At 37.0% G+C, this 24,307-nt stretch overlaps 1 protein-coding gene across 2 annotated transcripts in view; it reads left to right on the forward strand.

The window, feature by feature from the left end:
- The window catches only part of LOC147821746 (protein POLR1D-like), a 63,572-nt gene that overhangs the window by 4,594 nt on the left and 34,671 nt on the right, over positions 1 to 24,307 (forward strand). Inside the window, exon 1 of one of the 2 annotated variants that reach the window (XM_087199435.1) lies at positions 9,390 to 9,499. The exons of the other annotated variant lie outside the window; for it this stretch is intronic. The gene's annotated coding sequence lies outside the window, so the exon portion shown is untranslated. Of the gene's footprint in view, positions 1 to 9,389; positions 9,500 to 24,307 lie in introns of those variants that run through there. 2 annotated transcript variants of the gene reach the window in all.

Here is a 24,307-nt window from a genome sequence, read left to right on the forward strand (position 1 = left end):
TCAGAAGGCAAATAAATGAGTAAAAGGAAAAAGCTGAGGATAGAGCAGATAAGATAACCAAGAGGGAAGGAACCATTGCATGAAAATTGTACAGACTAAGGGAAGGTTGAATTAGTGTAAGGAAGGGCTAGGTAAGAGATGGACAGAAGTTATTTGTTTATATAAGCTGAAAAAGATCACTTGACCACTATCTGTGATTTGTTCCCTAATAGTGTTTTACTCGAACCATGCAATAATGGTTCAGAATCAAAAATTCTGGTCAGCTATAAAGTATTATGCCTTTTTAAAAGCCAATTATTAAATAACATGGTTAGATACCAAAGGCTTTTAATATATAATTCCGAGTATTTGCTAGCATTTTCCATTTTCAAAACACTACAAACTGGTTATTTATAAATTGCATATATCTAACATTTAAGTGCTCTTAATTGGCATAGCTCACAGGTTCATGCAGAATCTTTGCAGAGATTAAAAGGTATCTACATAAAAAGTGATCCATTTAGCACTGACTCGGTGTCTATCATTTCAAGGACTATAAAAGCATGTCAAGTTGTATGGCCCAGAGTTCCCATCCTTTTCATTCCCTTTAGTCATGTTCATAAAATAATCTCCAGTTCACTGGACAAAATCATCTTTTCTGGTTAGCATAATTTAGTTTTAGATCTTTTTTAATACCCTTTACACTAGGCTCCTAAGAAATTTCTCAAATCTAACAGTCTGCTTCCATGGACCTATATATACTCCAGATCTAGCCCTTTTTTGTTTAAATTCTGAATGTTAATTTTTCTTTTGCTACTTTAAACTTTATAAACTGTTCTGTTACAGTAACTATGTGAGCCCGTATTTTTTCAATAATGAAATACCTCCCAATCCTAGATTATAGAACCTCAAATTGTTTATGCAGTGAGTATATACCTAATAGCACAGTCTTGAGAAATTTTGGAAATAAGAGACTACATTATGAAACTGTCCTAAAAAGTCTTGTAGTTTGGGACAGGACAAGTGAGTTCTATACATGAAAAGACAAATTGTACTTACAATGAAGTGAAAATAAGTGAGAGTAATTAGAGTAATGATTGTTTCACAAGAACCCTCTGACAGCCGTTGTCCTTGGAACTGAGGATAGCAAACAAGACAGGCATAATCTGCTTTCCTGGAACTTACGGAATGTTAAAGTTGATGGGCTCGTAAAATAAATACAGTATTCCAGGATAAATGGGTTTACTCTTTCCCAGTGTAAAGGAGCCATTACAGATACTTGAGCTAGGAAATGCCATAAAATTTTAGTTTTTCATCGCATACCTGTGTACAGATTGGGTGGGTGGAAGGGAACATTGGTAGACAGTGAATTAGGTGGCATTTGTAATCATACAGGTGTGATGTAAAGAGGGAGTAGTTGTGGGAATGGAGATTAAAAATTAGATACAGAAAATTGCTAAAAGAGAAAGTAAGAACTGCCCCCAGCTCAGAGGAGGAGACTTGGGGGCTGCTATACCACCGGCCCCAGGTCCAGGAGCACAGCTGCCCCTAGCTCAGAGGAGGTGAGCCTTCCAGGCCACTATACCACTGCCCCCAGCATGAGGAACAGAGCTGCCCCCAGCTTGGAGGTGAGCCTTCCGGGCTACTGTACCACTGCCCCCAGCTCAAGGAGCACAGCTGCCCCCAGTTGGGAGGATGTGAGCCTTCCGGGCCACCGTAACCACTGCCCCCAGCACAAGGAGCAAAGCTGCCCTCAGCGTGGAGGAAGTGAGTCTTCCAGGCCGCCGTACCACCGCTCCCAACTCAAGGAACAGAGCTACCCACAGAGGCGAAGAGGTGAGCAACACAGGAGCCACCAGCACACACCCTTCCTCCCACACCCTCCCCCACCCCTGTTGAAATGAGAAGACATGTAAACAAGTCTCAAAAACAGACTTCAGATCACGTAAAGCAACCTCAAAGGGAAACGAGATGGAACAATCTTATACTCAACCACCTGGACTCCCTGAACTAGCAACAAAAGAGGATCTGGAAAAAATGAAATCAGAAATAATTTCTCAGAATACAGCAGAGATTGTGCCTGTAGTGCAAGACATGATTAATACATCTACAGAGGACATAGATAAAAAAATAGAGGAACTGAGGAACATGATGGAATCCCAACAAAGGAAACAAATGGAATCCATAAAACAGATGCAAACAGATTTCCAGGAGATTAAAAACTCCATTGAAAGTTTACACAGCAGAATGAGCCAATGTGAGGAGAGAATTTCAGATATAGAAGACAAGATTGCAATTAGTGACCAAGAAAAGAAAAATCTCTTTAAAATAGTAAGAGACCATGAAATACAATCCAGCAGCTGCTAGTCGATGCAAAGAAGAACAACATAAGACTGATCAGAGTCAATGTAGAAACAGGAGAGAGTGCAGACAACATAAAAACCTTCTCACAGAAGTAATGGCAGAAAATTTCCCAAGCAGGGGAAAAGAACTTGACATACAGATAAGTGAGACATATAGGACTCTAACTAGCCTTGATCGAAAAAATCTACACTTACACATATAATTGTTAAGATTCCAGAAACCCAACAGAAGAACAAAATTCTACAAGCAGAGAACAGAAACAAATCACATACAAAGGAAAGCCCATCAGAATCACAGCAGACTTCTCAACTCAAACCCTTAAGGCAAGAAGAAGAGCTTGGAGTGACATATTTCAAGCCCTAAAGGAAAACAGCCTCCAACCCAGATTGATGTACCCTGCAAAAGTATCTTTCAAAATGGATGGAGAAATAAGATACTTTCATGACAAACAGCACCTTAGGAACTTCATGAATACCAAACCAGCACTCCAAAAAATTATAGACAATATCCTAGGAAAAGACAATGAGGATCACAACCCCAGGAAGCCCAGCAGAATGAATCCATTGGGCATGACAAGAAATTAAATGCAAAGGGGAGAATCCAACAAAAAGTCATGACAAGGATAAGTCAATACATATCATTTATAACCACCAATGTTAATGGTGTCAATTCACCAATCAAAAGAAATAGACTGGCAGAATGGGTCAAGAAGCATGATCCAACAATATGCTGCATACAAGAAACACTTAATTCAAAAAAACTGGTAGACTGAAAGTTAAAGGGTGGATAACAGTACTCCATGCCACAGGAACCCCTCCCCCCGCAAAAAAGTAGGAGTAGCTATCCCATTTGCAGATCAAGTGGATTTCAAACCAACACTGATTAAGAGAGACAAAGAAGGACACTACATCCTTGTAAAGGGAACAATCCAAGAGGAAGAGATGACAATCATAAATATCTATGCACCAAACACTAGTGCGCCCAACTATATAAAACAAATACTACTGGCCATGAAAAATCAAATAAACACTAATACAATAGTAGTTGGGGACCTCAATACCCCACTGTCACAAATAGATCAACTAGACTAAAAATAAGCAACAAAATACTAGAACTCAAACTCTTCAACAAATGAACTTAACAGATGTTTACAGAGTGTTCCACCCCACATAATCAGAATACACATTCTTTTCAGCTGCACATGGGTCATTCTCCAAAATAGACCACATACTAGCTCATAGAATATGTTTAAGTAAGTGCAAAGAAATTGAAGATATCCCCTGTATATTACCAAACCATAGTGCGATGAAATTGGAGATCAACGGCAAAAGAAACTGCAAGAATTTCATAAACACATGGAAATTGAGCAACAGACTTCTGAATAACCAATGGGTCACAGAGGAAATTAAAGAAAAAATCAGACAGTTCTTACAATTAAATGGCAATGACAGTACAACGTATTGGAATCTATGGGACACAATGAAAGTAGTCTTACGAGGGAAATTCATAGCAGTGAATACTCATATTAGGAAAACAGATCAAGCCCAATTAAAGAACCTGATGCTGAAGCTCAAGCTTCTAGAAAAAGAAGACCAGGACAAACCCAAAGCTCGTACAAAGGAGGAAATTACAAAGATCAGAGCAGAAATCAATGCAATGGAAACTAAGAGAACAATACAAAAACTCAGTGAAGCCATTAGAAAGAATAAAATTGACAAACCCTTAGCCAACCTTATCAGAAAAAGGAAAGAAAAGGCCCAAATCCATGCAAGTAGGAAGAAAAAGGATAAAATTATAACAGACCCAGCAGAAGTCCAGAGGATCATCATTACCTACTTTGAGAACCTGTACACCAATAAGCTGGAAAACACAGAGGAAATGGACAGATTCCTAGATACATATGAATTACCAAAGTTGAACGAGGAAGACCTAAAAATTCTAAATGACCCAATATCAATCAATGAAATTGAAAATGTAATTAAAAACTTACCAACTAAGAAATGCTCAGGTCCTGATGGCTTCACTGCTGAATTCTACAAGACATTTAGAGAGGAACTACTGCCACTGCTGTTTAAACTCTTCAATGAAATTGAAAGGGAAGTAGTACTCTTGAATTCATTCCTGGAAGCAAGCATCAACTTGATCCCCAAAGCAGAGAAAGACCCAACTGAAAAAGAGAACTATAGGCCAATCTCACTAATGAACATAGGTGCAAAAATCCTTAATAAGATACTGGCAAATAGAATGCAAAAGATCATCAAGATGATCATACACCCTGACCAAGTGGAATTCATCCCCGGGATGAAGGGATGATTCACCATATGCAAATCATTAAATAGTACACTATAACAATAGAGACAAGGACAAAAACCATGATCATCTCAATAGATGTAGAAAAAGCATTCGACAAAATTGAACATGCATTTATGATAAAAACCCTACAAAAATTTGGAAAAGACGGTCTCTGCCTCAATCTGATAAAAGCCATCTTTGGAAAACCAAGAGCCAATATCATACTAAATGGTCAAAAACAAATGCTTCACACTAAAATCAGGAACAAGACAAGGATGTTCACTATCACCACTCCTGTTCAATATAATTTTGGAAACATTAGCCATGGCAGTTTGACAAGAGAAAGAAAAGGAATAAAGAGAGGAAATGAAGAAGTCAAATTGTCAGTATTTGCAGATGACATGATACTGTATATAGAAGACCCCAAGAACTCTACCAACAGTCTTCCAGACTTAATATCCAAATTCAGTAAAGTAGCTTTATACAAGCTTAACACACAAAAATCAGTACCTTTCTTCTACACAACAGACTCACTGAGAGAAATAGGGCAAACAATTCCTTTTACAATAGCATCCAAAAAACTGAAATACCTAGGAATCAACTGAACAAAAGAAATCAAAGACCCCTTCTCTGAAAACTATAGCACTCTCTAAAGAGAGATTGAAGATGATATCAGAAAATGGAAAGACATCCCTTGCTCCTGGGTAGGATGAATTAACATGGTGAAAATGGCCATGCTTCCAAAACTGCTATATAGATCCAGTGCAATCCCAATTGAAATTCCAGCAGCATACTTCACAGACCTTGAGTTAACAATCCAAAAATTCATTTGAAACAAGATACCTACAATAGCAAAAGCAATTCTAGGGCAACAGAGACACGGCAGGGAGTATCACAACCCCCAACCCGCAACTGTACTACAAAGCTACTGTGATAAAAACAGCATGGTACTGGCAAAGAAACAGATCTGAGGACCAGTGGAACACAGTAGAAGATACAGAAACAACTCCAGACACATTCAGCCACCTCATCTTCGACAGAGGTGCCAAACACCCTCACTGGAAGAAAGATAGCCTCTTTGATAAATGGTGTTGGAAAAATTGGGTCTCAACTTGCCAAAGATAAAACTAGACCTATATCTCTCACCATGCACTAAACTAAAATCAGAATAGATTAAAGATCTAAATATTAAAACAGAAATGCTGAACCAGCTGAACAGAGGTTAGGTAGAACTCTTGAAGACATTGGTGTAGGAAAAGGTTTTATGAACAAAACCTCACTTGCCCATAAACTAGCACAAACAACAAGTGGGATCTCTTCTTATTAAAAAGCTTCTCCACAGCAAGAGAAACCACCAACAGTGTGAAGAGACAACCCACAATCTGGGAAAAAATTTTCACCTGCTGTTCCTCAGACAAACGTTTACTATCTAGAATCTATAAAGACCTTAAAAAAAATCAGACCTCCCAAATTTAAAGACCCAATCCAAAAATGGACAGCTGAAATGAACAGACATTTCTCAAAGAAGTAGAAAGAGCAAATAAACATGAAAAAATGTTCAACATCACTGGTCATCCGAGAGATGCAAATGAAAACAACGGTGAGAGTCCACCCTCACCCCATGAAGAATGGCTTCTATCATGAAATCAACCAAAAACAAATGCTGGCGGGGCTGTGGGGAAAGAGGAACCCTCCTCCACTGCTGGTGGGAGTGTAGACTGGTACAACCACTGTGAAAATCAGTATGGAGATACCTCAAAGATCTAGGACTGGAAGTCCCATTTGACCTAGCTATTCCACTGCTGGGTATGTTCCCCAGAGAATTGAAAGAATCATACTACAGTGATATATGTGCACCCATATTCATAGCAGCACAATTTGTGATAGCTAAAACTTGGAAACAGCCCAATTGCCCCTCAACTGGAGACTAGATAAAGAAAATGTGGGTTTTTTATTAAATGGAGTACTACTCAGCCATCAAAATGAGAAATTAGAGACATTTGTAGCTAAATGGATGCACATTGAGGTGATACTCTTAAATGAATTAAATAGGACACGTGTAAATACTGAATAGTTTCTCTAGTGTGAGAAACTGAAATTGTACATAAGGACTAAAAGATATAATAAATAATGTCAAATAGGAAGAAAAAGTACAAAGGGGAAGGGGAGGTGGAAGGGGTAGGAGAAAGTTTAGAAGGGAATGCAATTAATATGAGCAAATGAGAAAATAGAAACAAAGTCTTTGTAAATGGGGAGGGATGGAGGGGTTGAAGGGAGGGCAGGGAAATGGAGAAAAAATAAGAACCAAGAGAAATTATGTAAAGGTGCAAATTTCCAATGATGCATGTCATTATATTGTATACCTAAAATGTATCAATAAAATTAATTTTAAAAAATTTAAAAATCAACAACAAAAAAGAAAGTAAGAGACAGATTCTATGTAGGAGTAAATGTAAGAGAAGGACTGAAAATGACCCCAACGATTTTTGGGTCCCATGTCCATCTCCATTTACTCCTTGAATTTCCTGTCATTCCCTCACAATCAGAACGAGTAAGGCAGGGTTTTCCATCTCCTCTTCCCCAGCCTGAACTAATAGGAGTCAGGTTCAACCACCCTTACCTCCTTCCCCACCCTTATCAAAATAATTCACATCTTTTAAGAAGATCAGAATGGAGGTACAGATGTGAAAACTGGGGATGAGAACAGGATGCAGAAGTGAGCAGATGAGCCCTTGCTGCTGTTGGTTTTTCACAAAGTTGCTCTCTTCACAGAGAACATTTCATTAATTGGTTGTGTAATATGCAGGTATAGTCTAAGGACCAGGGATATAGCAGGGAACAAGTTGGCCCACATAGCTTATTTTCTAAAGACAGAGATAGAAAACAAATAACTGCATAAATATACAATCCACTTCCAGGAGATGATATAAGTAGGAAGTAAAAGAACAATGGCCAAGAGAAGGCACTGAGACTAAGTAGTTAAGGTCTTTTCTGAGAAGTTGTTTGAGCAAAGAAATAAGTGAGAATAAGCCTGGGATTTTTAAAAGATGAGCTTAGATTAATCATCAGTGAGAAAGAAAAATTATGAATCTTTTTGAAGGATTAAATTTTATAGTTATGATTTGTGTGTGTGGTTTTTATTAGTGTTTAAATTTGTATTACTTAACCATAATCTTTATATGCATTTGCCTACTAATTATAGTAAAGAATATTGAGTTACGTTGTGAAAGTAGGACATGAAGTTGAGTGTGAGTGTTTTAGATTGGTTAATATATGTGTTTGTAGTGGGTGAGGTTTTTTTTTTAATGGAGAGAGTTTTCTTTTGGTACCGGGGATCGAACTCAGGTCCTTGCGCTTGCGACGCAGGCAGCAGAACCACTGAGCTAAATCCCTGGTCCTGGAGAGAGTATTTTTGAGAAAAGAAATACAGTCACACTGTGATGTCCACCCAAAGACTGATTCCTAGACTTCCTCAGGTACCAAGTCTGAGGATGTTCAAGTCTCTGATGTAAAATGGCACAGTATTTGCAAAGGACCTAAGCGTATAATCCTATATACTTTAAATCATCTGTAGATTATTTATTATACCTACTACAATGTGAATGCTATGTAAGGAAATGTTATATTGTTTGAGAAATAGTAATGTAGACACAATTATTTTTTTCCCATCCACTCTTGGTTCAGGCCATGCTTGTGGAACCAACAGATATGGAGGGTGGACTGTGTTCCTTTCTTGGGAGTAGAATTTTATGGTGTAGGATCCTGGATAACTTTCCAGTCTAAATAACAGAGGTAGTATAGTATAAGAATTAAGAGTGGGTTGGAATCACTGTCAGGGTTTTGGTCTGGCTCTAGACTATTAAACTATGTGACTTTGGACCTTTTAAACTGTGCTTGACCTCTTTTGAGTTTCTCCATCTATAAGATTAAGATGACAATACTTTATAGGGCTATTATAAGTATTAATTTAGATAATCCATTTTAAATGCTTAGGACAGTATCTGGCTCATACTGCATGTTCTGTTAATGTTAGTTGTTACTACTATTTTTATAATGTTATTAATCATACCCAACAAGCTGATTGGTTTGTATTTCTCAGTGAAAACTTTAAAAACTGTAGCAGCTTCTGTGATTTTTGTTTGACTTCCTTTAGTCCAAGTCAGCCCTGTAATATCAATTTGAGGACCCCTGAATGGTAAATTTCCAGACTGTTAAAGCTTTTAAGAAAAATATTTTGAAATAGAATTCCTATCAATAGAATATAGCTAAAAATCAAAGATAAAGTGATTGTGTTTCTCCTCTCTTCAAAAAGAAATTAAGACTCTTAGAACATTCTTAATCTTCCCCAAGCTTCCAGATAAGGAAGGAAAACAAGTTTTATAGCAGATGGGTACCTGGTCTGGGCCAGATATCTAGAATGTTGGTAGGAAGCCAGGGCTCATTATAGGTCAGTGAGCATAAAACTGCATAAAATGGACTATTGATATTTTATCTAATAATTTCTATTCCTCAATAAATTCCCTGCTATGCAGGAACAAGAGCATATGTCAAAAAGAAAACTGCTTTTCTAAATTTTACTTTTCTGACCTGAGTCAAACCTGGAGAGAAAAATGTAGGTAATGAATCGACCAGTTCTACTAACAGGACTCCAAGAGAAAATCAAACTGCCTAGACTGTCTAATCAGGCAGAGATTGGACCAGTTGGCTTAAACAACTGTTTTGGATTGAGTTTGTTTTTTTCCTCTTTTTCAGTGGTGCAAGAACTGACTGTCTTTCAAGAGACCTTATTTTCAAACCAATACTGTATAGAGTCAAAGGACAGGGAGTCTGAAGTCAAAGACCCAGGTGGCTCCACGACTTCCCAGTATGTGATTGTACATGAGTGACTTAACCTTTCTGACCCTCTAGTTTCCTTTCCTGTAAAATTGAGCTAGTTATGAAACCTATATAATACTGTTATTGTGAATAATGAAAGAAAGCACTTAGCACAATTCCTCATATTTTAAATACTCAGACATTATCTATTCCTATTGTTTGATTGGTTTTGGTTCAAGTCAGACAGTAGTTGTTAAACTAATGGTGTTCACAATATTGGTTGTGCCTTGTCATCTGTGAGAGTTCCTCAGGGCTGGCTTGCGTGAGTTCCCCATTTGGCTTTCCATACCATCCCCTGTGGCTCTCTGCCACTCTGGCTACCTCACTTCTTTCATATACGCCTAGGTTCTTCTCATTTCAGGGCTTTGGCACTTGTTCTTTACTTCCCTGAAATTGTCTTTCCTTACATCGTCACATAACCTGCTTCTTTCTAAGGTCATTTGCTCAGAGGAACCATACTTAACCAATGTATTTTTTACCCATAGCTGCATACCAAATTACCCCCAAAACCTAATGCCTGAAAACAATGAAGATTTTCCAGTTTCTATGGGTCAGAAATGTGCATGGAGCTTTGCTAGATGGTTCTGATAAGGCAGCAACCTGAGTGTCATCCAGATTACAACCTTAAGGCTTGCACAGAGGAGGATCACCCTCAAACTCACTCACATGGGACTGCCCCCATGCATTGGTAGCTGGCTTCCCCCAGAGCAAGCCATCTAAGAGGGCTAGAAAACTCAAGACTGAAATCAATTTTACTTCACTCTGTTCCTTCACAATGTTACTCCATCACTTCTGCTCAATTGTGTTTGTTAGTCATGAACCCAAGAGAAGAGGAATTACACAAGGGGTCTGAATACCAGAAAGTGGAAACTTTAGGACCATCTTAGAGGCCTTAAAGCTGCTTTATTTAACCAGCTTCTTTAAAATAACATGTGCACCCCAGATAGAAAGCTCCATCTCTTTCTGTCTTCTTTCCTTGCTTAATTTCTTCATAGCATTCATTGTCAACTAATAAAACATTATATTCTGATTTGCTTATTGTCTAACACCACTTAACGATAAATCTGAGAGCAAGGGCTTTGCTTTGTTCTTGTGTGCCTCTGGATCCCCAGGCCCTAAAGCTAGGTCAGGCACACAGTAGGCTTTTGTTAATATGTATTCAGTGAACAAATGAACACATGCACAATTGAATATCAGTGCAGGGAGGACAAACTGCAGAGAAGGACTTTTGTACACTCACCAACAGACACATGTGAACTCAAGAAATACAACACAATATATAGTAAGCTTCAAGAAGACAAAATTCTTAAGTGCTTCAAGGAACCATGCCTATCTGTGGCTTTAGTGGGAGGAAGAGCCAGAGTAATGAGCATCAGAAAGAGCCTCAATAAAAGTGGTTATTCTTTATATTCTATTTCATTTACAGTTTCTGTGTCCCTAAGAGCCTTTGGCACTGCTGTCCTCATCAGATTTATCCCTTGCTCCATCTATTACCTTTTCTTCTGTTAGTCTAAAATAAAAGGTTAGTTCCCATTTGAAGTTGATCAGAGGACATTTTTATTTTGTCATACTAATATAGGAGAGTGACTCAGATTTTCCTTAGTTCTTGTTTCCACAGAACTCTTGTGGGACAAAAGTTGTAGAATCATTGTCTTAGATACCATGAGGTTGAATTCCAAGAGTTTGACTCTAAGGCATGCTGCTTGTTTGGTGCCAAATACCACATCCATTCACTAACCATTCATCTCATAAGCCATTTATTACAAATAGCATTGCTTTGGAAAAACAAAAAACAAAAAAAACCAAATAGCATTGCTTTGGAAATGTATAAAATGAATCCATTTTTTTTTCAGCAGCTACTTATGGTCGTACTGTGTTCCAGGTACTAGGGTGGCAGAAATGAATCTCAATTAGCCCCTGCTTTCATAGAGTTGGCAATCTGGCGGGGCAGAAGAGCTATAAAAATCCTGAAAGACAGGTGTCATTTCTTCCAACTTTTCTACCTCTTTTTAAATTGCACCTCTTTCCCCAGGATCCTTCTCCTTTATTTTTTTTCTATAGCACTTATTACATGTATATTAATTGTGTTTGTTTTTATTTATTGTGTTTCATATTTTCTTCCCTCCCCACTCCATATACTATAACTCATTATAACATAAGCTCCACGAATACAGAAATTTTTGTCTCAATATTCACTGAGGTATGCACAGTCCCCAAAACAGTTTCTGGCTCATCGAAAATGCTCAAACGACATCAAATGAGTGAATAAAAGATGGCCTCTGTATTTTTTCTTAAATACCCCAAATTTGAAATGCCAAAATAACTATAAGTTTTGAGTTGAAAACCACAAATTTGTGGTTGCATGTCTTTAGCTTCATAGTCTGTTAAATGTAGAGACTGGGCCTGACCAGGAGGAGTCAGACCTAGGACAGAAAATTCTTGAGTGCTTCAAGGAACCATGCCTATCTGCGGCTTTAGTGGGAGGAAGAGCCAGAGTAATAAGCATCTGAAAGAGCCTCAATAAAAGTGGTTCTGCTTAGAAGTTAATTGAGGCAAAGGGTGGCCATGACCAGACCAGGAAAAGACGATGCCAGAAAAGTAGCTTGTACAGTAGGAACCAAGCGGATCTGACTAGTGTTGTCAGATGGATGAGTCTAGAGAGGTCACCTGAGATGAGAAGAATTGGGCACATAATTTATGTACACGTGAGAAGTCAGAGCTCTGAGTTTGGAAGGCCAACTTTGACTGCAGTGCAGTGAGTGCTTTTCACATTAAAGAAAACTGACCCCCTTCAAGGCAGACAGTGTTGGTTTTGTGAGTACCTGCTGTACTTTTTGTACCTATGAACTCAGAGTTGGTGAATTCACAACCAAAATATTTCAAAAAATAAAATTGAATGTGGTGAATTAATAATGTAGATTAGTCAAGTTTTTGTTTTTCCCCTTGCTTTGTGAAATGGGCTTTCCTTCACTTTGGTGGAAAATTGTCAGACATCTCAGTCTTTATATACCCTGAAATGTAGGAAAGACAAACCAAAAAATCTAGTGGAATATTCTATAATTGTAATCTCTTATGCCATTTTTATCACATTTGGTCCACAAGTAAGATGAAAAGACTCTTGCAGTTTTTCCTTGGGTCCTCAAGAGTTATTTGGTCCACAACTGTTCATTTTTCACCACCATACTTGGTAAGTTTTATGGGATAACAGAACTAATTTTGATTGGAACTCAGAGTTTATGATTCATACATCATTGAGATTCCACATCTGAAGTTATTTTAGACCCTGGTTTGCTTGCTGACACTGTTCTGCGTAGTTAAGCATAAATCCTGATGTTTAGACTACTTAGCAGGGTTTTTTTTTTTGAAAAGCCATTAATATAAAATTGGAGATGTAAGCTTCCATTATCACCACATTCCATGAATATGAGGAATAAAGTATAATCATCATGTTCTTTGTCAAAGTAAATGAGCCAGATTTATGCTAGGCTATATAATCTAAGCCTTCTAAACATGGTACTGTAGCTTTGGTCCTGCTTTTTATTTGTTAATTTGTCTGTTTATATGGCAAAAGTTATACTTTGTCTTTAAATAAATGGAAAAAATAGGGATTCTAGGGATTTATGATTAGCAACTGTTCTGAAAGTGTCTGTCTTTAGAAATGTCAGCCTCTAGGTGTGTCACTAGCTGTTGCCCAGACTTGTAGGAAGCAAACAGAGGATTCCCTTCCTAATTGCTTGTTCTAATAGGTTGCTCCCCATCTGAGCTATGTGTTTCAGAACAAGCCAGTATAAGAGAAAGCCAACTGGGCTTATTCCTAGCCAAAAACCAGATGACCTGACAGCCACATAGCTATGACTATAAAGTGAGAAGACTGATTCAAGTGGGAAAACCAGTTTAATCTTCATGCAAGATAGATGTGTTTTTCCCATTTATATTTTAAAATTTTTATTAGTACATGTTTGCAATAAGTATTGATTACATTCATCATAAAGAGTTGGTACATGTCCATAACACATCTTAATTCTTTTAACGTCTGCCTCCCCTCCTTCCTTCGTCCTCCCTCCATCTCTTGGTGCTTTCCCCATTTATAGAAAAGTTAAGTAACCAGCCTGGGGTTATAGGGCTAGTGAGTAAACAGAAACTCAGGCTCCTTAGCTCATTTCAGTAGTCATGATGCTACCTATGTTGCCTCCCTCAGAAACAGGAAGACCAGGCTTTGAAGAGTTAGGTTTGAGAGACAAAACTGTTGCCCAGTAATCCTTGATTATTTTTAAGTTGAGGCTGAAACATGTTGGAAATGAGATCGCTTATTATAAATTTTAACCATGATAAAGGGTTGATAAGTTAGAGAATATCTGGTTAAGAACACAGATATGGGTTTACTAATACTTGGTTCATGAAAAGCATTTTCCATATTAAATGTCATTGGCATTATACTTAAATTGGCATCCTAGCTTTTTCATCCGTGTTGTGCCAAAGTACCACTTGAATATCCTTAGAAATGTAGAAAACATCTTCATGGATTGAAGAAAATGAAGATATGTATTAGTTGAAAGGTCTCTGCACACGAAGTCAGAGGCTTGAAGTTAGAGTCAGCTGGTAGATCTTGGACATATCAACCTCTCTAAGCCTTAAGTTACCCAACCAATAAAAGGAGAATAATAAGACCTACAGTTATTTTGAGAGTCAATGAAATAACATTTACTATGCTGTAAATCACTATGCACACATAAAATATGTTTTTAACATAGATATACAGCTTTTCTTTTAGTACCAGGGATCAAACTCAGGACCTTGCACTTGCGAGGCAGGCTAAACCTCTGGCCCAACAGCTTTTACTACTATGAAAATGGTTATTTAAAAATTCTTTTTTTTTTTGGTACCAGGGATCAAACTTGGGTCCTTCCACTTGCGAGGCAGGTGGCGAAACCACTGAGCTAAATCCCTGGCCCTAAAAATTCTTAATACCTCATATTTGTTCATTGCCTTATAGTTACAAAGTAACTATGTATATAATTTTACTTATTCCCCATAGGAGCTCTGAAAGGCTATTGGAAATGTCCCTATTTTACAGATTCTGTAGATCGGTGACCTTGAATGTCCCAAGAGATAAGTGGCTGAACTGAGATTCATTCTCTTGGCTCTGTATTGTGACTTTTCATTTTCTTAAGGTGAACATGTCCACCATTCCAAACTATAAAGTGAAAACTCTGCAATCCTTTTTCTAAAAGCATCAAGAGAAGTTTTAAGGAAAATTATTGGTTAATTCTACTCAGTCTAGGTTTTTCAGGTAAAAAGTTCTACTCTGAAGCTTACGTGTTTCAGAATATAATTATCATAGACACATCATAACATTGGAATAGCATTAGTGTTGGTGTTTGTGGCACCCTGTAAAGGTAATGACCCTGGGCTGAAATGCTGTAATTATAGTCTGTTCCCTCATAATTGCTTTGCGGGGTGATGTAACATGACATTCTAGGCTGTGGGGTAAAAGAAGAAATACTACTGATTATTTTGAGTTAAAATTTCCAAAAATAACAACGAAAATATCAGGTAATTATTTAGTCTTATGTAAGTTAACTTCTCTAAACCATAATTTGTTTGGCTTCACATGACAAGGTTAAACTAGATCACCTCTAACACTACCACATGGGAAACTTTCACAGTACATTTTTTTTAAATATAGTATTTTATTCAGTGGGTCTCTACCTAAACATTTTTATTCAGTCTGGACTTTTTCCTTGCAAGTTCTTTGTTAGAGTTTGCCAGTTCTTATAAAGAGCCTTGTAAATACTTAGATCTAGTCCTCTCTAAAAACACTGCATATATAGGAAGTAATAGAGAAGTTGCCTGTATGGCACAATTTTTATCAAGCAAAGGTAAAGAAAGAATTGTGAATTTAGGGATATTAGTATTTCAGATGAAATGTGAAAGGGTAGTCCCAAGCATTTGTATTGAAAATGCAGTGCCCTTTTTATAAACATAAGAGTTTTTATTTTGGGAGGAAGCCAGATTATACTGTTTGGATATTCCTCATGCTTCATCTCTCTCTGAATTTTACCTTGCAGTCTCAATTGCATACCTTTTCTATTTTTAACTTTGTTTTAAACTCTTTGTTAGTCTGGTTCCATCCAGTTAAACTACAGCCACTATTCCATCCCTAAAGATGGTTTGTGTTTCAGTAGTAGATGGAGATGGTTCTAGTACGTATAGCTCTTTAAAGCATAGCATTAATAAAGGAAAAAGAGAAGGTTGTATTTAGGTTTTTAATATTTTGTAAAACAAGTCTCCGAATAGTAAACTTTTATCTAAGAGTTTGCTAGTTCTTGCTGTCTTACAGCTGTTTTTTGATGCTATTATCACGATTTGTATTGCCCTGCATGATATGATGTAAACATAAAGGTTGGAGAAATCAGTAATGGAATTCTCTATGTGCTGGGCTTTTCTGTAGACTAGTCCCTATGAGCTGATTGCTTCCCTTCATTTGCCTCTGCAGCCTCTCTAGTGATTCTCCAGTGTCACTGAATTCATCGTCTATGAGAATGTGTTTGCGTTGTACCAGAGCTTGACAACTTCAGCCCACTAAGAAGGGAACATCCCTGGGGCCTTTTAAAGTAAATATAAAACCAGAGTTGTGCAGATACACGGTTTGGCAAACTTGTTCAGTGGGTTACCTAAGTTCAGTACTTTGAATCTTCATAAACAGTCTCCTCAAAGGGTCATTACTCTCAAAGTTAAGTTTGTATATGTGTTTAACTGCTTAATTGTAGTTACTACTACACTAAGGAAATAGAGGGGGTTTTTTTTCAAAGCATTCATACATGTTTTAACCAGTACAAATTCCCTATGATGAACCTTAGCATTAATGTATGCCTAAAATGTACCAATAAACTTTTTTATATAAAAGAGGTTTTCTTAATTGTGAAATGGGATATGCATTTGCCTTGTCTTATATAATTTCATTGATATATAAATTGGCACCTGAAAAACAACTTGAAACTTGACATTGTAGAGCTTAAAGAGTCAAGAATTTGATTAGTTTTAATAAATTATTTTCAGATAGTAGATTGTTGTACTTAATTCTTGATGTAAAAAAAGTTTTATATGTGTAAGTGTACTTTTAAAAATTCTCTTCTTGTGCTTGCTTCGGCAGCACATATACTAAAATTCTCTTCTTGCCAGTTTCCTAGAAGAAATTACCATATCTCTCAAAGCAGTGTTGATACCTAGTATGAAAGACAGAAAATGCCTGGTGGTCAGGTGAGACTCAGTCTGGAAGTCCACATGGAAGGAGGAGGCCACCCTTGCTCTGGAGCCTTCTGCACCCTCAGTTCCTCTGGCTCTTTGTCACCTCTTGCCTCCTAAGGCCAAACTGCTGTGGACTGAGGTGCCACAGTAGACAACAAACCTGTGCTGGTAGCCATGGATGTGGCCTTTATCTACTTCCTTTCTTTTTATACATTGGATCCTTAACTTACGAACTCAATTCATTTTTGAGGGCTAGATATAACTCAGGTTGGTCAATTGAAGGCTCAGGCTCCTCTACACAGCCTTCAAAGTCTCTCTCCTGTATACAGGCAGATCTCAGTGTCCTTAGAGGGACATTGGCCCAGGATTTCTCAGTTAACCCCATACAGGAAATGGTGTTGTAATGTTCCTTCTAGAACTCTTTAAGGGTTAAATCTATGTGAGACCATCTGGAAGCACAAGTGGCTGGCATTTGGGTCATCACTCAAGACTTTGATCATAAGTTGAAACTAAAATTCCAGTTGTAACCCAAGTTGTTCATATGTCAGGCTGGTCATAACTCAAGGGTCCACTGTATATCACTGGACTTCTAAACATTAGAATCATAACTATTTTTTTACTGGGTTAAAAATTGCTCAGTTGAGTTGATGACAAATATTTTATCTTGAAATAGCACTTTCAAGGACTAGTTTCTAAGTAATGTAGTAGGATACGAAATCAATGCATACAAACCAATGGTGTTCCTATACACCTGTAATGCACTCACCAAGAAAGAAATTAGGAAAACAATAGCATCAAGAAAAATTAAATACTTAGGAATTAACCTAACCAAAGAAGTGAAAGATCTCTACAATTAAAACTATAGTACTGTGAAAAAAAGAGATCGAAGAGGACATCAGAAAATGAAAAGATATCCCCTATTTCTGGATAGGCAGAACCAGTATTATCAAAATGGCCATACTTCCAAAAGTGATATAGAGACTTAATACAATCCTAATCAAAATACCAATGGCATTTCTCAAAGGATTAGAGAAAACAATCCTGAAATTCATATGGCACTGGAAAAGACCCAGAATAACAAAAGCAATTCTGGGCAACTAGAGCAAAGCAGGAAGCATTAGAATCTTGGACTTCAAGTTATACTAACAAAGGTACAGAAATAAAAACAGCATGGCATTGACCAAAAACAACAACAACAACAACAAAACCAGACATGTGAATCGGTGGAACAGAACAGAGGATACAGAAATAACTCCAGGCACATTCAGCTACTTGTTTTTTGATAGAGGGGCTAAAAACTTTTGCTGGAGGAAAGATAGGCTCTTTAACAAATGGTGCTTGGAAAACTGGTTATCCACATGCAGAAGATTGAATCTAGACCCATATCTCTCACTATCTACCAAATTAAAATCAATATGTGTCAGAGATCGTAACTGTTAAAGTAGAAACACTTAATCTGGTGGAAGATAAAATGGATAAAACTCTTGAAGACATAGACATAGGCAAGAACTTTCTGAACAGAACGCCAGTTGCACAAGAGCGAGCATCAAGATTCAATAAATGGAATCATATAAAATTTAAAACTTTTTGCACAGCAAAGGAAATGGCCAACAGAGTGAAGAAACAACCCATAGAACAGGAAAAATAACTTATGAGTTATTCCTTGGACATAGGACTAAATATCTTGAATATATAAACAATTCAAAAAAGACTGCCCAGCTGGGATTTAGCTCAGTGGTTCCAGTGCCTGCCCCTTAAGCGCAAGGTCCTGAGTTCTATCCCCAGTACAAAATTTTTAAAAAGACCACCCAAAATAAAAGACCCAATCAAAAATGGGGAACTCAAATGAATAGACACGTCTCAGAAAAAGTGTAAATGGCCAGTAAATACATTAAAAAATTTCAACATTTCTGGACATAGGAGAAATGCAAATTAAAATATTGTTTCTGGGAGTAAAACTACTACAACCATTATGGAAATCAGTATGGAGATTTCTCAAAAAACTAAAACAAGAAATTCCATTTGACCCAGCTAGTCCTCTCTTAAGTATCTTCCCAAAAGAGTTAAAGACATCATATTACCGTGATACATGCATACACATGTTTATAGCAGCACAATTCATAATAGCTAAATCTTGGAAGCAGGCTATATATCTGACAGTAGATGAATGGATAAAGAAAATGTGGTATTTATACAAAATAGAATGCTACTCTTCCATAAAGAAGGATAAACTTGTGTCCTTTGAAGGAAAATGGATGCACCTTGAGACCATAATATTAAGTGAGAAAAATCACACATACAAGCTTAAATATCACATGGTTTTTCTTATATGAGAAATGCAAAATATAAAGAGCAAAATAAAAGGAAATAGGGAGATAGATCTTTTATAAAAGGAAAAGGGACCAAGAGATGGAAGGGACAGAGAGGAGAGGATAAAGGGATGAGAAAATTAAGTTGTATTATGTACATGTGCAACTCCACATGAGGAATGTAATCATTGTGTACTACATATTAAATAAAAATTTTAAAATAATTTTTAAAGAGCATGAAATGATTAGAAAAACCTACACATTCTGGAACTTGCTCTCATCATTTTTTTTTTCTACTCCTTGCTCTTAACACTACATATAATTTACAATTATTTGCTGAATCAGACCTTGATGTCTACAAGCAGAGAATAGCTTGTTTTCTACCAGATTCCTGCAACCTTAACACAACTGAAGGAAACAGCTCCACCAGGCTGACCTGACTTTGCTGAATAGGCTTTCCTCGGGTTTGAGATCCAGGTACTCTGAAGCATTGTTTAGGACAGTCTGGAGAGAGCTGAAGATCATTTGTACAAAATAAAGCTCATTTAGGATTAAGAGAGTGGTTTTCAGACCAAGCTTTCAGTGAGGTGGTTTTTCTAGTACATGGTATGTTTATCCGAGGACTATGAGCCAAACTTTTCCTTTCATTAAATAAAGCTGTCGGGCCGGGGATTTAGCTCAGTGGTTTCGCTGCCAGCTGCGCAAGCACAAGGACCCGAGTTCGATCCCCGGTACCAAAAAAATAAAAATAGAAATAAATAAAGCTATGGAGGCAAACTCTAGAGAGTTTACATCACCATATTTTCTTTTGTACAGTTTCTGTGATTTTTCCCCCCTCTGGTTGTATTTTAACAGCTTTTTGGGAAGAGTTTGAATTTTATGGGTCTGCTTTTTTTATCTTCTGCCATATTTTCTTGTCCTCTTCCATTTATGCCAAAGGTTAAAATGTTTTGAATTTTTATATGAAATTAATGTATTACCTAGAAAAATTTAAGAAACAAGAATTTGAAGAGAATGCAGTATGTTCCATTATTATGGGTGTTCCAAAAATGAATCACTAGACATTGACGGGTTAAATCCACACGGCTGCCATACTAGCTTTCTGCTGCTTGGATGTTGGCTCCCTTCCATACCCATCTCTCTAGACTTTAAATCTTTTTTTCTTTTGCAATTTTCTTTTCACCAGATTTGTTCTTCAAAGCATCTGTTTTCTGGCAGAGAAAACAAAATGTTTTTACTAAGTAAAAGAGCTCAGTCATTATGTTGACCTTACATTCTCTGTCTGGATTTGTTTCTCCCAACTAGCATTTCAGTAGGGCACATACATGTATTTTTAAACCTAACAATTGGCATATCAGACAGATCTGTTGTCCCTGGTATTATATAATCCATGGACTTTTCTATTTAGAGTTTATTATTTCCCAAGCAACTTTACTTCCACTACCCCACAACTTTTTTTAGTAAAAGTTCCTTTTCTTCATAATTTATATGAAATTTCCACCATACATTTACTCAGGTCTTATGAACTGAAAATTAATCACTATATTTTTATATCAGAATTTAAGAATAAATACTTGTACCACTGTGTGAAGCAAGAGAATGATTTCAGAGGCTAAGCAAAGGACATTTGTCTCTGGTGGTTCACTATTGATTTCTAAATATGCAGCCTTCCTGAGGTTTTCAAACAGCCCTAGAGAATCAGAATCCTCAATCTGACAGGAAGAAGTCCAACTCTTTGGTCATATCCAGTTTCCTAGTATGTCCTAATATTTGATGACACTAAGGATATGTGGAAATGATGAGCTTTTGTCCAAATTTGGCCACTGCAGAAGACTGCTCAACCCAGAATCTGTGACCATGAATTTCTTCATCGTGCTTACTTGCTCAGGGACACATCATTCTTTTCCCTTTCCTTGTCTTGTCTCTCCTATCCTAGCTACACATGTGGTATTTTTCATTTATTTTTAATTAACTTTAATAAGTAAAATTGCATGTATTTATCATGTACGCCATGTTATTTGAAATATGTAGACATTGTGGAATGGTAAAATCGAGCTAATTAATATAAGTATTCGACTACTTTTTTTGTAGTGAGGATACTCAAAATCTACTGTTAACAATTTTCAAGAATATAATATATTGATATTAACCATAGTTGCCATGCTATACAATAAATCTCTTAAACTTACTCCTCCTACCTGAAATTCTGTACTTCAGGATCCCTAACCATTCCCATACCCTTTAGTAACCACCATTCTTCTGTCTGCTTCTGTGAGTTCAACTTTTTTTTAGCTTCCACATGTAAGTGAGATCATTCAGTAATTGTCCTTCTGTGCATGATTTATTTTGTGTAACACAGTGTTAAATTTCATCTGTGTTGTCACAAGTCACAAGATTTCCTTTTTCAAGGTTCAAAAGCATTTCATTCTGTGTATATGTTTATACATACTTGTACACACAACATATGTACACATGCATTTTCTTTACTCATTCATCCATTGATTGACTCCATATCTTGGCTATTATGAAAAATGCTACACTGAATATGGGAGTGCAGACATCTCTTCAACGTTCTGATTTCATTTCCTTTTGCATATGCCCAGTAGTGGAACTATTCAATCATATGGTTGTTCTAATTTTATTTTTTTTAAGGAACCTCTATACTATTTTCCAAAATGGCTATCCTAATTTACATTCACACTAACCATATACAAGCATTCATTTTTCTCCACATCCTTGCCAACACTTATATTTCAGCTTTTTGATAGTAGCTATTCTAACAGAAATAAAGTAAACCACACTGTGGTTTTAATTTACATTTTTGATGGTCAGTGATTTTGAGCATTTTTTTCATGTATCTGTTGGTCATTTGTATTTTTTTATGAGAAATGTCTATTCCTGTCTCTTGCCTATTTTTAAATTGGGTTGTTTTCTTACTAGTGAGGTGTTTTGAGTTCTGTTCTTATTTTTAAATTTTTGTATTTTTATGATGACCCACATCCAGAACCCTATCTGTGTTGACTTTCTGTCACTGTGACAAAAATACCTGGCCACATCAACTTTAAAAAGGAAAGATTAATTATGACTCACAGTTTCAGAGACTTCAGTCTATAGTCAGCTGGCTCCATTGTTTCTGAGTCTGTTGTGAGGCAGAACATCTTGAAGCAAACATGGGGTGGACAAAGCTGTTTATCTTACGGCACCCTGGAAGCAGAGAGAATGAGGAAGAGGCTGGGGACAAGATATACCCTTCTAGAGTACACCCCCAGTGACCTACTTTCTCCAGTTAGGCCCTGTCTCTTACTCTTGCTGCCGCCTACCAATAATTGTCCATTGATGAGATCAGTGCTGTCATGGTCCAACTGCTTCCCCAAAGTCTTTCCTCTGAACATTGCTGCATGAAGAAACAAGCCTTCAACACATGAACTTTTCAGGGTAAATATAGATCCAACCATAACACTGTTTGCTGCCCAAATCTTAACTTAGTACTTACCAAGTGGTAGGCATAGGGAAAGCTAAGATGGAAAACACTAGTCTCTGACCTTTAGGAGTTTTGTCAGGTAAAAATTAGCTATCGTCGGGCCAGGTATTTAGCTCAGTGTTGCCTCCGCCTGCCTCGCAAGCACCAAGTCCTGAGTTTGATCCCCAGTACCAAAAAAGAAAATTAGCTATCATATTTCTTATGCCTCTTACAAAATACAGAACATTTGGATCCAAGACACTACCATCCCCTTAACAACCCTTGGAGGTTGCTGTGATATGATCATCATCATTGTGAAAAGCAATCTGGAATTTTTTTTTTTCTGATTCTTCCACCATTGCCTAAAATACTGGATATCTTTCTCTGTGGTCTGGGTGGGAATGAAGTAAAAAGTTCTCATTCAAATTCATGTACCTCCATCACTGTCCATTCTTTTACTGGCATAAATATTTTCAAAAATTAATCCCCTTTTCCCACAATTCTACCTGTTCATTATAATATAAAGAATTATTGGCACTCCTTCCCCACATTCTTCTAGTACTTATTTTTAAAGTATTGTACATGTACAGGTCTTTATTTGATGGACAGTCCCTAATAGCATTTTTAGGGAAGAACTTTGCTCAACATGAAAATCACAGTACTTACAGAATAAGTGATACAGGTTAGAAAAATTAGTATTGTTTGTAGAATTATTTCTGGTGTCTCCATCTTATATTTGTAAATAATTCTTTTCACTTTCCAAATGACCCCAGTGCTCCTATTGAATCTTATCTTGTACTCAGAAACATTTTCTGGAATTCAAATTTTCTTACTTTTCTTTCCAATTCGTAGATGACCACTGGCAATTGGATGTTTTACTGAAATTAGGATATTGTGAATTTTTATAACTGTCTAATCAAAATAGTAACTCATACATAGCCCATACTTTCTCCTGTGATAGTTGTAGATCCACACAATTACTAAACCACTAGTTACTGGCTCCTTACGAGTGCATAGGTAGCTTTTCGCAACATTCTGATCTTGTCATCTGCCAACATGTTTTAGTCAGAATGTTCTGTGGTCTGAGATCAAATCCTTACTGATGATCAGTAGATTGTTCCATTTGCTTGCCAAGTCTTATCACTGTAGTACAGGAAGAAATTTAGGTTATTGTAGTAAAATTTCTCTTGCATTCCACATAATACTTGGATGGTTAGTATACTTGGACAACTCAATTGTAGATGGGTCACCTTCAGCATTGATAGTGGAGAGGGCCTTTTGGAGAACTTCCTAGTCAGCCACAGCAAATGATACTGGTTTCTGCCAGTTTTCTAAGAAGTATGTTTTCTTACTACCAATTCATCCATATTTGAACATATACCTTACTTGAACCTGTTTTTCTATCCATCCTGTCAACAGCTACTTTACAGTTAGTTGATCAAAGGTGACTTTTTAAAGAGTGAGGGAGGCACAAAATGAGAAAAGCTTCTGATATTCAGCTTTGTGTTCTTGTTTTCCTTTACCATGTTGCAAGTTATATGTATCTAGGTCCATCTGACTTTCTCTCCCTACCTCTCATTTTTAAAATTTAGCTTCTCTGATTTTATTTCTTTAAACTCACTTTAGCCTGGTGTGGTAGTGCACAGGAGGCTGAAGCAGGAGGAGTGCTAAGAGTTCAAAACCAGCTGTACTACATAGTGAAGTCCTGTCTCAAAAAAAGAAAAAAATGAAAAACTTCTGTTTTCTGTGTTATTATTTAATATGCTTTTCATTTTCTGGT

This window comes from Heterocephalus glaber, unplaced genomic scaffold (genome assembly GCF_053883595.1).
Source record: "Heterocephalus glaber isolate CG9 unplaced genomic scaffold, H.glaber_assembly_v1.0 deba00001719, whole genome shotgun sequence".
NCBI classification, from domain to species: domain Eukaryota; kingdom Metazoa; phylum Chordata; class Mammalia; order Rodentia; family Bathyergidae; genus Heterocephalus; species Heterocephalus glaber.